The sequence below is a fragment of the Rhinolophus hipposideros genome (assembly GCF_964194185.1).
Source record: "Rhinolophus hipposideros genome assembly, chromosome: 4".
NCBI lineage: Eukaryota > Metazoa > Chordata > Mammalia > Chiroptera > Rhinolophidae > Rhinolophus > Rhinolophus hipposideros.
Genome location: NC_138050.1, coordinates 100,330,263 through 100,344,262, shown reverse-complemented (window position 1 = coordinate 100,344,262; position 14,000 = coordinate 100,330,263). Strand labels below are relative to the sequence as shown.

General features: G+C 42.5%; 1 protein-coding gene across 3 annotated transcripts in view; it reads left to right on the top strand.

The window, feature by feature from the left end:
• Nucleotides 1–10,933: 10,933 nt before the first annotated feature.
• EPSTI1 (epithelial stromal interaction 1) overlaps nucleotides 10,934–14,000 on the top strand; it is a 73,440-nt gene continuing 70,373 nt past the window's right edge. Inside the window, exon 1 of one of the 3 annotated variants that reach the window (XM_081046024.1) lies at nucleotides 10,934–11,021. The gene's annotated coding sequence lies outside the window, so the exon portion shown is untranslated. Of the gene's footprint in view, nucleotides 11,022–11,529; nucleotides 11,614–14,000 lie in introns of those variants that run through there. The other 2 variants (XM_081046023.1, XM_081046025.1) reach the window with 2 other exon arrangements.

The window sequence follows — 14,000 nt, the reverse complement described above, 5'->3', positions numbered from 1 at the left end:
GCCTCAGAAAAAGCACTGCAGCTAAACACGACTAGGAAATGGAAAGCATTGTGTTTTTATTTGGGTTTCCGTTTTGTTTCTGTGATCAGATATGCGAGGTTTTGAGACAAAGTCTGTTGGAAAGCTTTACCTAAATTGAGCCCCCAAACCTCTGTCTAATACTGACCTAGTGTGGGGACAGAGCCAGGAGTGCAGTTTCCAGGCTCTCGCCCTCACGTGGAAAGGTGCTGGCTCAGGTAGTAAATGGCCATCAACTGTAATTGGGTGGCCATCAGCTGTGGCTAGCTGGCCATCAGCTGTAATGAGTGAGCCATTGGCCACTAATATAACTGCTGTGGCTATGCTAGCAACAAATGGGGGCTAGCAAGAGTGGATTGTGGATTGCAGATTGCAGAGAGGTGGATGCCGCCAGCGAGAATATAGTGGTATGACTCCCCTGTCTATGGCTCCGTGGATATTCCTTTTTGGACTCACCATGTCCTGTGTTCTTATATGGGGAGTGGGACCAGAGACCCCGCATGACACCTAGTATAAACTGTAGTACTTTTCTGGCATTTTCCTTATTCTTCCTATATTAGAGCCACGTTACTTTATGAAGAGCAAGAGGGTGATGTAGGTTTGCTCTTCAAAATGTTTTTATTTTTCACAACACTGTGTCACAAAACCAGTCTTGTGGATGTGACATCCCATTTGGACCCCATTCAGCTGACCCTCCAGCCACAAGAACTGTGTGACTTCAGGGTCAGCTGAATGGGGTCCAAATGGGATGATACTCTGAGAAGTCGACATACCAGAAATGTGTTTGGAAAGAGTTCTAAAAGTGATGTCTAAACAGAAATTCCTTACATCAATAAATAATTTTTATTGTCCTTACTTTTTTCCACATCCTCCTGAGAAGTGTCAAGCATTAAATTCACTACCATAGCCTAGGTTTTAGTACATTCTGTGTACATATTTCATTATTCTTCACTCACAGACCAGCTGATGTTTCTTCTGCTACATTCCACCTACTCTATCACAAACAACAAAAAAAGTCCAGATCGTCCTTTGCTTGCATACAGCCTGATGGTCTTAGTCTAATGTTCTGAGAAGTGACCTACCAGAAGCAATTTACAATAACCAGAAAGTATACAGATATCAAATTATAACATTGTACATATGGAATTTATATAATATTAGCCAATGCTACTTACCTCAATAAAAAATGAATTCATTAAAAATATATACGTGTGGTCAAGATTTCTCCCTATACTTTGTCTGTTTGTCAGCTTTTGAAGCTGTCATTCCGTTACAGTTTAGGAACTTCTCTCTAACATCTAAGCTGCCGATAATGATGACTTATAAACAGTAGTGTTCTGCATCTAAGGTGCTGATTCTGAACCTTCGCTGCACATTGCAATTCCCAGAGAGCATTGAAAACTCCCAGTATCTAGGCTGCCCACCAGACCAATTAAATCATAATTCTGGGGTGGGACCCAAACCTCAGTGGTTCTAAAGCTCCCCAAGTGATTACAAAGTGTAGCCAACATTGAAGGCCTTTGAGTTAGAATATAAAGAGCTGGGTGGCCAGCTGCAAGTCAAGAGTTTTTCTGCCTTGTCTGAGGACCAGGTTCCTGGTTGGACTTCACATGTATGTTTGTTCTTATGGTCTCAGTGTTTGACCCCACACCCCCAGAACATTGGCCTGGTTTGCTAATGTCCACCCCTCCATGCATTCTTGCTAACTGACGAGTCTGGACCTGGAGTGAGTGGGGAGAGAATTCTCGTTACTCCTTCAATACTTTTTCTTCTCTTCTCTTCTTCTTCTATAGTGATAAAGTTGTTTCTATAATTTAAAGTTAGGGACAGGGAAACCCCAACTCTCTTTTCTATCTAAACTCACTCCCTGGGTAATCTCAACCAATCACTTGGCTTTCAATACACTCTGTATGCTGATGAGTTCCAATTTGATGGCTCCAGTCTGGACACCTTCCCTGGACCCACACTTGTACTTCAAAAACTTACTCTACTTGCATGTCTAGTAGGCTTTTAAAACTTAACATGTCCACATGTGAGCTCATGACAAACCCCCTCCTCACCACCCTATCAGAAACGCCCCTGTCACAATCTTCTCCAACTTGGCTGACGGCAACTCTATCCTTCCAGGTACTGAGGCTGAAAACTTTAATATCTTCCTTGACTCTTTCTCTACAATGCACATCCAATCTGTTCTTGTTCATCTTACTTTCAAAATCCTGTCCATTATACTTTTTCTTCTCGTACATTTAGCCATGTCTCACTACTTCTACTGGATCACAAGCCACCATTATTTCTCACCTGGATTATTGCAACAGCCTCTTAGCTTGCTTCCCTTCTTCTGCCCTTGATTTCCTCTGACTCATCTAAAGGCTCATTGGAAGCTAGCCAGTACAGTATGCCCAGCAGTCCCCAAAGATTCATAGCTCTCCCACATGCAAATATAATCATCTCCTCCCAAGCCCCCACAAGTTTCATCCCATTAGAGCATCAGCTCAAAATTTAGAATCTTGTTCTCTAAATCAAATGTGGTTAGGGTTTCCAGGGGGGAATTCCCGCCCGTTCTCAGGAATTTTTTTCGCTTTCCTGTCCCGAATCCTGAGAAAAGCTGGTTGGGAAATCAGGAAAATTGGCTCCTTGAACCCAGGTAGTTGGTAGAATCGGCCGTCACTTTGTGGAAATGATTCATCATGGAGAACAGAAAACAGTTTATATCTCGGGATTCAGGAATAGGAAAGCAAAAATAATTCCTCAGAAAGGGCGGGAATTCCCACCTGGAAACGCTGGGTAGGGTGTACTTGAGGTTCCTGATATGTAGCTCCTTGGGTAAAGCTCCTCTGGAATGGTTTCTCTTGACCTGAAGATCTAGGAAGTAAAGGGACAAGTTATCTGCCTCCAACAAAGATAGCTCATGTGCTGTTGTGTAGTTTTTCCAGCCTGATTCCTTTCAGCGAAAGGCTTATTTTCATTTTGTAGTGTATCTATCTCTTTTAGTCCAAACTCGAGGTGTTTCTACAAATACAATTCTCTTAAAAAGTCTAAGGTTTTTAATGAATCTCATTTGGATTTTTCCATTGGACAAAAACTCATACACCCAGACTTTTGTTTACTTTGGGCTTCTGCTAAAACTGTTGAAGGATAACACACTTAAGCTTCTGAAAGTTTTATTCTTTGATTGAATGATTCCCTTAGACCATTTTGATGCCTTAACAAAGGCACCAACAGCCACTTTCTCACTTTCTCAGCTTCCTCTTTAGATCAGGCTTTCATGATAGAACTCTGATTTGATCTCTTTCAGGAGCCACTTCTTAATTTTAGCATTGTTTGCCACTTTGAGACACTGGGAACTTCCAAAACCAGCAACTCCTGGCTCTTTGTCTAAAAAATAATCTTTCATTTAGGTTCTCTCTTTCCTCTCACATTTTATTATAAACGGCAGGAATAAATTAAGTAGGATCGTCAACATTCTGCCTGGAAATCTCCTTCGCCAGCTCACTCAGTTCATTAGGTACATTTTCTACTTTCTACATTACCGCAGATAAGGACGTTGCTAAGTTATCTACCATTACATAACAAAGACCCCTTCTTCTCCAGTACCTGCTAACATTTTCTCTAGTTTTTCATTGGCAGCCTCCTTAAAGGCTAACAGGTTTTTACTAACAGTCTCTTTAATATTCCTAAACCTGTGCTAACATTCATCTCAAAGTCCTTCTACCTTCTGCCCTGTGACCAGTTCCAAAGTCAAGTCCATATTTTTATTTTTGTTAGACTGCACCACACTTCAGGTACTAAAATCTATATTAGTTATCGACTACTGCATTACAGTTTATCCCAAATTTAGGAAAGGAAGCATCACTCACTGGAGGCCATCTTGAAACCTGACTACCACAGTACTTACCTATCTAACACACTACGTATCTTATTTGTTTACTTTGTTAGTTGCCCGTGTTGAACAAAAGCTTCATTGTGTCAGGGCTTTTGGTGGTTTTATTCACCACTATATCCGCAGAGCCTGCAACAGTGCCTCGTATATACCAGGTATTCAGTAAATATGTTTCGAATGACTGAGTTCAGACTATATTTCTTGGCTTTTCTTGTAACGAGGACTGGCCATGTAAATTTTGACCAGTGAGACGTGATCAAAAGTGACAAATGCGATCTTTAGGTTGTGCACTAGGAGGAAACGGACTTGTCCGCCAGGTTCCTTTTCTCCCTCCTCATGGGCTGGATTATTTATACATTCAATGCAGATACTGGAAACACACTAGAGAAGTCAGAGTAAAAGCCTGGACCTTTGTCACCACAGAGTCACTATACTTGTCCTGACCTGCATAAGCCAAGACTGGCTCCTAAGAGACATTTTCTAAGCTGTTTAAAACACAGTCATTTTGACTCTCTATTGCAGATGAACTTACAGTTTAATATAAGTGAGGGGGGGTGCTATCTAGAAGTACAATGATGCCTGAAAATAACCTGAGGAAGGAAGATAATCGCCAACTACTACGTAGAGAATGACAATATAGACCTCACATACAGTACCACATCGTAGGGGTATACTACAATTTATCCATCTCTGGGTGGTAGGCATGTGAGCCGTTTTTAGTTTTACACTTCTATGAATTAATGCTCATATGAAAATTATTGCTCACGGTTGGTGAACACAGTGCATTATCTATATGTGAATATGTTCAGCTTTAGCAGATTCTGCCAACGTTTTCCAATAAAGTTTTACTGCTTTCCAAGCCTACCAGCAGAACATGAGAATTTCAGTTGCTTCATGTCTTTGGCACAACAGGTTTTTTTCTCTTTCATTTCATCCATTCTGTTGAATGTGTAGAGGTATCTCATTGTAATTTTAATTTGCAATTTCCTCATGACACATGAAATGGAGCTCCTTTTCATATATTTATTAGCCATTTGGATATTTTTTCTTTGTGTAAAGTGCTTGTTCAGGTGTTTTGCCCAGTTTGATTTATTTTTTTGAGTTTAAATAATAATGATCATTACATTCATTTGAGTATACTATGTTGGATATACGGTATTAAGCACTGTGAACTTAATGCGTACAAAAACACTGTTCAGTAGGTCTTATGACTCTCACTCCCACTTCATAGATGCAGACTGGCCCCTGAGATATTCAGTTACTCGTCCAAAGCCTTTCGGTTGCGAATGATGGAGCCAACATTTAAACATAGGTCTACCTGACAGCCTGAAGTTTGGATGGCTAAGCCTTGGTAGGTAACATAGAAATCACGCTCCTCAGACTGCATAACTTCATCATCTTAACCATTTTAAGGAATTGTCATACTGATACCTCAAGGAAAGTAGCCATCGTGTTGGTGGCCTGCTGAGGACAACTCAGAACAGTCTTGAACCCTAACCTGTGTGGTGTGTCTGTGGGGAATCCTAACCCCAAATCACACTCCTGAAGCATTAAAAGGCTATGGGAATTTCTAATATGACTCCTTCCCCAAGTCAAGTCAAACAGAACCGTAGATTTTATCCATAGAAATGGAACTCTTGTCAGCTTCCAGAAGATATTAGGGGTGGAACAGTGTCACAAAATGTCTATGGAGCACTCAGTGCCTTCTGGTTATGCCAAGAGAGCCCCAGCTTCACTTGGGACTGTGTTTCTGTGCCAGGTATTTATCTGTTGCTAGGTGAAACTATATGTACTACTTTATTTCTATTCTGAAAGGAATTTCAAGATAAAATACACTAAGGGTATAGCTCTGTAATGTTTTAGCAACGGAAAGCCAAGAGCCGCTGGAACTGAAGTTAACTCTTTTTGAGGACAAATTTAAGTATTATTAGAAAATATATATAAAGTTCTTGCATTGACAGCTCAAAAAAATAACTCCCATTTATACAGCGTCAAGGTGCAATTTGTGAGCCACTTTCACATGTTATCTCATTTGGCCCTCACAAACCCCTAAAGGCAGACCGGACAGGTACTGTTATTATGATTACTATTTCCATCTTCCAAATGAAGCAACCAAAGCTCGGAGAGTTTCAGTGGTTGCCTGAGGTCACAAAACTCTTAAATGGCTCTTCTAGGTGTCAAGGGTAGGTCTTATGCCTTTTCCACTGCACCACACATTCTCTTACCTACCTGGTAATATTTAGAAAGAACTGGGAATGCTCACAAAAGAGTTGGCTCAGAATTAAAACATCAGAACAGTTAGGAGTTCCCTAAGAGAGGGAATTTTTGGAAAAGGCACTGTGGTTGGGTAAAAAAAATGGGCAGCATTGTCAGAGTTTCTGTTTGACTCATTTTTCACAGCTAAAGTAACCGGTCAGGGGAATCTGACAATCTTAGGAAGTTTTTTCAAAGTTAAGGGGAATCCCTTTCACCCCTGATGTCATCGGAGGTCTTGTGACAGCTACTCCACAGTGCTAGAAGCCATACACGGAAGCAATGATCTATTCCTCAGATGTGAATTTACAAAGAAATTCAGTCACCTTCCAGATGATAGAGATATCACTGAAGGCACATTTCTACATTCCTCATGTCCTCAAGTGACAGTACATATTGTCATCAGAAAAATGGAGGGAACTAAGGTACATCTTTCCGTTCTTAAGTAGAATTCTTTGTGCTATACTCTAAAGCTCACCATTTGAACACTGTTAAAGAAAAGGAATTCTAACCTAAATTAGTGTGTTTGTTATTCATGAAAATTTGACAAGTCCTATGGAGTACTGCCATTGTATGGCTCATTTGGTCTTGTAATTATAGGGATGAATGTTGGTGTGTTAAGGATTTTATTCATGTTGGTTCTCATAAGTTTAGAAATGCCAACATAACTGTTTTGGAAAACAATATGCAGCTTCCCATTAGGAAACTTAAAATAAATGAAAAACATGCCAAACGCTGAATTTTGTCAAAAGATATACTTTGTCACAATCATCTTCCAAAATGTGCAAAAAACTAGACTTGGACTCGGAAGATCTAATTTCAAGTTCCGGTTTTGCCACTAACTTTGTTACACAATGCTGGCAAGTCACCTGACTTCTTTAAGTTTGTTTCTTCATCTCTACAATGAGGTGGTCAGATGAACGTAAATATAGATCTAGAATGACAGGTTTCTGTCTACTCCCCACTTGGGCTCCAGGGTCGGACAGAATGAGAGGTATACGCCTGTCATTTATTAAATATTTCTTGCATGGACTTAAGGTGACTTATTACATAATTATAGCATTCCATGATTTTATGGTATAAATTTGAAGAATTTCTAAAGAATATGAAATTGTGAAGATACAAATATGTGCGTGCATATACACACACACACACATACACATACAGTTAGATGTCAATTATTAGGTGATTTTTGCATAGCTCCCCTGTTAGAAGTGGGGTGAGGGGAGCTTTACAAAACTGCTGTCCTAAATCTATTGGATTAATCTACCTTTCCACTGAAGAATAAAATTTAAGGAAACATGACTTTTTAGAATTTTCAAAAGCTATTTTCATTGAGATACTTTGTGATAAGCAAAAGCCCAGTCTACATAGCTCTACCCACATATATTTATTCGCATTAATGAAGGACTAATCTAAGGCAACTAATTTACAATTCAGATATATATTTCCATGTACTTCCTTGAAAGATAAAAACACACTTGGACACACTTGTTAGCATTAGACAAAATAGGCTTTTTTTAAAAAAAAAATTAAATTTTATCTTTGCTCACTGGGCTAGCTGAAATTGCTCAATGCAGTCTTGATTTGCCATTTTCCATCAATGTCTTGTTTTACAACATTTTCTTTTGCACCTCTTTTTGAATCCTCCTTTATTTTTCACTCGGCTTCCCTCTTCCCTAACCAAAATGGTTTTTGCTCAGATTCAACTCCTTTACCTGACGGACTGAATAAATGATTATCTTCTGGAGGCAGTTATATTTGAAGAGAACACCGTTTTCTAAACAAATCTCTAATTGGCCAAAGTTCAGGCAATTTAACAATCTCACTAGATTACAGGTGTTGCTCAGATCCCTTATAACACGTGCTAGGTAGTAGTCTAGTATAGTGGTCCTTCAAACTTTTAAAGCTATAGAACTCTTGCTTCAAACAAAATCAGGCAGCAGTGCAGTGTGTAAAAGAGATAAGGACTAAAGTACTCTGGCTGAAACTGGGATAGGGACCCAAACCTTCTTCTCTCTACCAGTCATCGCTACAGAGGCACACATCCCAGAACAACCCTGGGAAAAGGCCAGCCCATATTCTCATACCAGTGATATGCAAGCAGATAACACTCTCCAGTCACCTATAGGTGCCTATAGATGTCTATTGCAATGGTAAATCACATTCATACTTTTAACACTTTGAGAATGCAGCAAAGTGAGAAGTGAACAGAATAAGCAATTTAGATTTTGCCTATTATGCTCTATTTCTATCTCATGGTTGAAACTTTGGTGTGTTACATTGTTGTGTTGTAAAATAAATATGGTCAACTAAATGTATAGTCAGTATTACTATAACTAGCTCCTTCAATAGAACTGGTTTCCCCCTAATTTGGATTTTCCCTTACTCACACTTTGAATTTAATCCAATCACCAAAACAATTGCTTTCTCCTCTGAAACAAAACAAAACAGTGGTATTTTCCCAGCAGAAAAGATTTTGAAGATGGCCTCCAGAAAGACCACCCAGATCTACTTTCTGCATTTCTCACCCTGCAGGCAACTCTAACCTAACAATTCCCAAACTCTTTCCCCCTACCCCCAAACATGTCCCTCCTCCTGGTTCATGGTTAAAAATTCTGCCATCTCACCCATTCACAAAGCTAAAACTGTAGCCACCATAAAAACAGCACCATTAAATTACTGGGGCTCTAAGCGAGGCATGTTATATAAATCAGGATTTTTCAACTTCAGCATTACTGATGTTTGGGGCAGGTTGATTCTTTATTATGGGGGGCTGTCCTGTGCATTGTGGGGTTTGGCAGTGTAAGAGTAGGTTAGCATAAGAAAGGAAGCCATTTTCTGAATGACCTTAACAGGGTGTGGACCAGATGTCCTGTTTGAAAAGAGCTTATCTTGTTAACTGCTGACTGGGTAAGGTACAAGCTATCTTATCTTGTCAAATCCCCAGAATGTGGTACAAGCCCATGATATGTATACTCTTTGAAGCTATGGAAAATTACTGGATGCTTTAAAAATGCTATATAGACCCTTGGCTTTGAGTGCTCAGGGTCCTTGTTGAAACCCGCTGCGTCGGGCAGGTACTCGGACCCCAGCTAGCTGGAAATAAACCTCGCTGTATGACTTGCATTATTGCATGTGTCCTCTGTCCAATTGAGGGGTGGTTGATTCTAGACCTTAACAGCAGTATCCCTGGTCTCTACCCACTAGATGCCAGTAGCCTGACCCCACTCCTTTCTAGGCTTCACAATACAATTGCCAAATGTCTGCTGGAGGCAAAAATCGACTCCACTAGAGAACCCCTGACGTGGACTATGTTTTTATTCTTCACAACACCCCACAAAGTAAGTATTGTAACTTCATTGCACACTATGCAGATGTGAGAACTGGGCCTCTGAGAAGTTAAGAGACTTGGCCTTGGTCATGTGGCGAGAATGAGGTAAAGCTGGTTCCAAAGTACTGTACGTACTGTCTCCCCTTCTCGCTGGCCCTCTGGTGCTCAGTTTCCCTCGTATCTAGTCTGTTATCTAACCATGTTAATGTTTCACTTGGAATGTCTTGATTCTCTCCCTGATTTCTATTTCCCAAGCTATTGCCTTAGCTCAGACCTGTATTTCTTTCCTAGATTATAAAAACTGGGCTCTTAATTTATCTCCCAGATTTCAGTCTCTTTGTTTTTCAATCTGCCTCTTACATTGCCAGCAGAGCTAGCTTTCTCAAACAAATGTTATCACATAAATGCCCTGTTGAAAAACCTTCTGTGACTTCCACATACCTATAGAAGAGATCTTGAAAGATGGTCTTGGGACCAGCAGAATCTCCTGGCAACTTGTTTGAAATACAGATCCTTGCGTGGGCCTCATTACAAACCTATGAATCAAAAACTCAAGGGTTAGGGCCCAGAAGTCTCTGTTAATCCACTTTCCAGGTGGTCCTGTGGCTCAGTGAATTTTGAGAACCCCTGGCCTTCTTGCGAGAGCTCTCATGCCTTCGGGTGCTATTGAAACCCTGACTTCCTTTTCTACCTCATCCCTTGCCCGTACCTTCTCCCCTCCTGTCCTGCACCACACACTTGCTCTCCCTTTAATTTCACTCTTTCATCAACTCTCAAGCCTGTATTTCTGTTCTAAGCACCATAGGATAGCGAGACAATCCAGCTCCTAAGTGGCTGGCTGGCCTGGGGCTGGGGTCCTCCAGCTACACCACCCTGCCTGGAGTCAGGTACACACCTTGTCATTTTAAGTCAGAAACCACGGCTTGTCCCCTTTCTGGTGAATTCCTGTGCCTTTTGTGGCTCATTCTCAAATGTTCCCTTCCCTTGAGTTACTCAGAGGACTAATCCCTAATTTGCCTGAGTGTCCACTAGCTTTCCACACCCTGCTGTTATCTCACTCCTCCCATGGAGGCATCCGCATCTGTTGATCTGTTTCCTAGATGGAATACAGCTTATGGGAGAGAAGAGCCTTCTACCATTTTTGGATAGCCAGCATTATGGCAGTGGTGATCAACCCAGCACACATCAGAAGCATCCAGGAGCTTTTGAAAGGTACCGCCTAAGCGTACAGACGCAGAATCTTGCAAATCCGTATTCTAAAAGATGCCCACACTATGGTCGATCCGTTGCACAGAGCCTTGCACAGAGCAGGTATTTAGTCCATCTTTCTTGAACGCCTGATCAGTTGCTTAGCAAGGCTGCCTACCCCTCACTCAGCCTGCTTCTCCAGTTTTGTGTTTTCTCTGCGTTTGATTTCACTTTCCATTTGCCTTCCCTTGGAAGCACTTGCACAACAGTGGTGGGCGGTCATCACTGATAAAGGCGAATTTTCCTTTAGATGGTTTTAATGACTGACCTAATCTCCGGCATCTGAGAGTGAGTGTTTGGTTCACAGTCTCAAACGTCCTGCTGTAACCTCAAATCAGGGTGACCTGTTAAACAGCCTCTGGTGTATCTACTATCAGGGTCCCAGGCACCTCGCGGCTCCTCGCGGACAAGGGGTCACGGCTGGTCAGTTACCTTCACTACCCTCTAAGGGTGGTTGTGAGCTTGTAAACCCGCACACCTGTACCTGTAGAGGCCGAGCCCGCTTCACCGGGCGGGGGCGGGCGGGCGGCGGCACCTGCGACCCGCCCAGGGGCGCCTGCGTGGTCACGGCCCGGGAAGTCCCAGAAATCGAAACTCAGCGGTAAAACCCCTGCCCCTCTCTGCAGAGTCGCGTCTGGAGGCTGGCTACGTGTCCCAGCCCCCGAGCCTCCCGGGCGGCGGCCGGACCGCGGCTCGGAGCCATGCACCCCCGCAGTGAGGGGCTGGGTTCCGGGCTCGGCGCGCCCTCCGCCTCCGACCCCGCCCGGGACCCCCGGGGGCCCCGCCCGGAGCCCGACCCGCTGCACCGCCCCGGGCGGGCTTTGCAGGCCGGCCCCCAGCGCCCTCCGCAGGGGAGCCCGGAGCGCGCGGGCCCGAGACCGTAAGTATTTACCCCCCGCGGGGGTGGGGGCTGGGCCCGACCGGACTCCTAGGCACCCCCTGGATCGTTAGAGTTCCAACCCGAAGGGGCCCCAAGCAGGGGTTTTGAGAGAAGGAGGGCTCATTTGCCTGAACCAAAGCGCACTTGTAAATTGAGTGTGCCAGTCTGCGTTCCTTTACTAAATATCAGAGCCCCCGTGCCTTTCAGAACCACTGTTCTCCTGATGCTGGGGCCTGGCTACAGGATTGAAAGACGTGGGTGTGTAGAAACTGCCTGGGCCTCTTACTAGTTTTCCAGGTATCTCCAGGACTCATGCTCTGAAAAGTATCAAAGTTTTTTTCCTTCCCCTTTAAAAAAAATTGGGGCCTTTCAATGGTGTCTCCACATCAGCTGCAAGATAGGGGGGAAGAGGGAATCTGATATGGGTAGGTGCACACGCTGCCCCCGGGAGCAAGCCTGCAAGCCTGCATCCCAACAAAACTCCAGGTGAAGTTAGGACCAGAGGAGTGACACTGAGAGTGAGGAAGCGACTGAGTTTCCCGTCACTTCCTGAGGTTGAGGAGGGCTCCACACAGGTACTATTTACTCTAGATCTTTGACTCAGGGATGACAGTTGGTTTCCAGGAAACGTTTATTATGCAGATTGTCAGGGGTGCTCTCTTTTTGCCCAATGGAATGAGCTTCTGTAACTCAACAGTAGGGTTTGTGGAGACATTCTTGCTTTTGAAGCATTGCCTCTGTGAATTGGAACTTTCCAAATGGTTTGCTTCATTTTCAGTTTCCCCTTTTCATCAACTTCTAGTCACATAAAAGACAATGGTTGCTAAGCAAGAACATATAAACTTATGACCAATAAACACATTTTCTTTCATAAGAACCAGGCTTTTAATATTATTCAGTTTAAGGTTACCCTTAGTTGGGGTGGATTATCTGGGTGACTTCAGTGAGAGATTGCTGTCCCTTTCTCCCCCTCAGAATAACAGATATCTTGCCACAATTAGAAGCATATTAATTTCAAGTAACCCACATCTCTATAAGCTGTAGCATTTAATGTAACAGAGGTCGTGGACATATAATTTCATGTTGATGATAAAAACACTCTATCTGCCTTTTTCCTGTTAAACAGCATCTACTTAGATATAATCATTTAATTGCAAGCTCATCTCTCATAAACATTAGCAACTGCATCTATCTTTTTTTTTTTATTTGATTATAAATTGCCCTAGAATCTTGCTGGATCAAATTGCTCAGAAACGGGCAATTGTCTAATGAGTTATTGAGACCTCAATACCTGAAGACCTCACTGCATACTGTTTTGCGATTTCTAGGGTATGCTAATAGACCATTAGAGAATACCTGGGAGAGTTCGGTTATCTTCTGCAGGACCCTCTTATTTATTTATTTTCATGTGAACCAGTTGCAATAAGCAGAGTGTTATAAGGTACATTCTCTTTTAGGTGTTTAACATCAAGGTCTTGTTTGGACCACTCTTAATTCTTAGATCTGCATTGGTCACTTATATCTACTGTTTATTCTCATTTGTCTACTTTAATGGAAGTGGGAACCAAGGAAAATGGTTGAATCGCAAATAACATCTCAGGAAAAAACAACAAAACGCTATTAAGAAGATTTGAGTTATTGCTTTGGAAAGAAATTAGCAGCTTTTTCTGATGGAAAATTAAGGAAAGGGAAGAGAAAATTAAGTGCTGAATCAAGCTTCATTTGCTTACTCCCAATATGAGCTTATTTGTATGATAAAGCCTTGAAATCTGACCGGGTATCCTTTCACATGTCCATGAAGGAAGCCCCAATGTGGGCAGGGGAGGATGGGCTTTGATGTCTGTCAATATCTTGCCCTATTGGGGGTCACCTTTCAGTACCTTGATGTGTTTGCTACTCGGGAAGCTCCCAAAAACCTTATTGTTCAATAGTTTTTATTCAAGCTTCATTGCATAGGCATAATTGATTAAATCACTGGCCATTGGTGATTGAATTCAATGCCCCCGAGGTGGAGGCAGGGTGAACCTGAAAGTTCCAACCCTCTGATCACATGGTTGGTTTTTCAGACCAAACAACTTCCATCCTGAAGCTTTCTAGAGGCCCACATCAGGAGTCATCTCGTTAGCATATCATCAACACTCTTATTACTTGGAATTCCAGGGAGTTTAGGAGCTCCCGGGATAAAGACTAAGTACTTATTTTTTATTATACCACAGAAGTTTAGCCTCTGTGGCTGCCAAGGAAGCTTGCTCTTCAGATCTCCTTCAAAAGAACTCACTATGAGTTGCATAGTCAACTGACAGCCCAGCTGCCAGCCTTTTGGATGCATCACATCTTTTCTTCTGAGAGCACACTTAATTCTGCACTCTTCCAGCCAGCGTCGGAGC